Here is a 2,793-nt window from a genome sequence, read left to right on the forward strand (position 1 = left end):
TTAACAGTTATGTGGCATTTGTAGATATCTTCTGGCTGATAGTACCATTGACTATAAGCCTGCTGCTGTCCCATGCATACCTAGCACAGACAGCAACCACTTGATGGGCATTAAGCCCCCATCATATCCGATTGGACCTATTGGTGCCCTTTTCTGTATATAGTACGCACAGACAACAACACATTAAGTGTATTTACTAAAATGCTTGACTATACAGCATATGTCTAGACCTGTGCATTCCTATCAGAGTTCCACTGCCGTGCTGTGTATATTCTGCGCAGACCACAAACTCTTGATGCGCTTTATATTTACTTGTTGTATGTTATTCCATGTCATTTGGACATATGCAGCACACATATAGCTCATTGCCACAGCATCACTGTCTAAAATATATAGCCCCAATTGTCTTTTTCATCCCCCATTTTTCTTTTCTCTTCCCTTATTCTTTCAAAAGCAATACCTGTTAAAGTATTTATACTACAAAAAATACTTTTTTCAAGCAGAGGCCAGTATTCTGTCTGATAATTATCTGATTTCATCGTGAGCCTCAGCATACTCGTTGAACTTTCAAACTTTATTCCAAATATGCATGTTACATAATAATGCGCTTTTCTAAATCAATGCTTAATTAATTAATTTTTGATACCAACCTAGCCTATCTCTCATATCTCCCTTCCATACTTCACTATTGCTTCATGGACTCTCATCTGCGATTCACAGAACACGACACCACACAAGTGGGAATTGCTGAGCTGTGTCTAACGCAGAAAGCAGATCCATCAATTATGCTACACTGATTCATTCCCTTTCTTCTCTATACTATTTTCATTCCCTTTTTTTCGTTCCTAATATTTCTGTCTCCCCTTTTTCCTCTTTCTTCTGCTTCTTATATAGGTGCACTCTCATTGGTGCAATTGAAAAATTCTCTACTATCATACCACGCTGCCAATGCCCGATCTCGTCTGATCTTGGAAGCCAAACAGCGTTGGGCCGGGTCAGTACCAGGAGAGGAGACTTCCTGCGAATACCCGGTGTTGTAGAGTTGGGACCATTTCCCTCCACATGTATTTGCAATACCAACAGCAGTATCACCACTAATTCTTCCTTCCCCCCTTCTTTTTCTTTTTGAGGCTTAATACTAATTCTCTTGGCTTACGTCTGAAACTCCAACTCACCTCCATGCAGGAGATTTACCAATTTTGAACCAAGTAGCCCAAGTGGGTCTTACTCATCTAATAACTCTTATGATCACTCCCTGGTTCCATTAACACAGATTTTCTGTGCTGGTCAGGGAATTGGAGGTAAGACCAATCAATGTCTACAACCATTCCAATTACCAAGTGTGATTACACAGACCAGAACATTTTATTAATCAATAATTAATAATAATTAATTCTAAACTAACACAATCTTTCTTTGATATGGATCATGTATAGGGGTATTTTTATCATATACATTAAAAGTTATGTTTTAAGCATTTCTTTCTATACGTTATAGGAATTTTCCTTTTCTTTCAAGAGTGCGCCCACACAAGAGCCTTCTTTCTCTCCCTTTCTTCTAGTACATGTACTCTCTGGCTCTGGGCGCACCACCAAGCGGGACAACTCTATTCATTGAAGTAAAAGACATAGTCTTCTCTTCTTTTTTCCTATTTTGGAGTGCCTTATTGTCCAAATGTTGGTTCCACATTATTAAAACAGTATTATTTTACCAGTGCCCGATCGCCCTTTGTCTAGTCTAACCATAGGGGAGTGATCAGATATACCCCGGGCCTCGTATTGGACGTCAACCACCCTAGGGAGAAGAACGGGGGAGAGTAGGGTCAGATCGATCCTGGAGAACGAACCATGCGTGCCAGAGAAGCATGAAAACTGTCTAGTCGTAGGGTGCCGAGCTCTCCACACATCCACCCACTGCAAATTATTCAGAAAATCAGCAAATTTAGTAGGACCAGAGCGGACCCCAGCAGCCTGCGGAGAGCGCCATCTGTCTAAAGCTAAATTCATGACATTGTTAAAGTCACCCAAGCAGATTACCGGAGTGTCCGGAGAGGAGGCTATGAATGAAGCGGCTTGCTGTAGTACATCGTACGAGAATGGGGGGGGGGGATATAAACCGCCAGTATGTAGTAGGGTTGGGAACTTAGTCTACATTCAAGGAACACAAATCGACCGTATTTGTCAGTCTTGACCGATACCAGCTCAAATTGGACCGATTTCTTTATCAGGATTGACACACCCCTGGAGGAAGAGGAGTGAGAAGCGTGATAGGCCCAGCCCACCCAGGGTCTTCTAAGTGACAGTAACCTATTCCCCTCCAAGTGAGTCTCGCAGAGACATGCAACATCCGGGCCATATTTCCGAAGTGTAGTTAATACTAAGGAACGCTTTATCTTATTATTTAAACCTCGAACATTCCATGTCAGAAATTTCAAATTAGCCATAGATCTGGTAATATTCTATGTAATAACCTAAAGATACAGTCCAGCGAATATTCCTGGAAATTGTTAGTGACGGTAATAACAGTGCTATACTACTCAATCCCTGATTCTTAATCGACAGTATCCAATGCATCAGACATACTTCCCACATCAAAATGAATGTACTCCAAAACAAATTTAAGCATGAGAAAAATAACAAACTATAGAAAGAAAAAAACTTGTGTAAGGCACAGCAACAAGCTGTTCGCTGAACTCTCCCCCCCTCCCCGTATACCACCCCTAACTTCGGCATACTTAAATCCCAAACTATCGTTTCTATCTCTCAAGGGCTAAATACTAAACAAAACCCTTAA

At 41.1% G+C, this 2,793-nt stretch overlaps 1 pseudogene; it reads left to right on the top strand.

Moving 5' to 3' along the window:
- Window positions 1–924: 924 nt before the first annotated feature.
- On the top strand, window positions 925–1,043 carry LOC134934652 (5S ribosomal RNA; annotated as a pseudogene).
- The last annotated feature ends 1,750 nt before the right edge of the window (window positions 1,044–2,793 follow it).

The sequence above is a fragment of the Pseudophryne corroboree genome, chromosome 1 (assembly GCF_028390025.1).
Source record: "Pseudophryne corroboree isolate aPseCor3 chromosome 1, aPseCor3.hap2, whole genome shotgun sequence".
Classification (NCBI taxonomy): Eukaryota; Metazoa; Chordata; class Amphibia; order Anura; family Myobatrachidae; genus Pseudophryne; species Pseudophryne corroboree.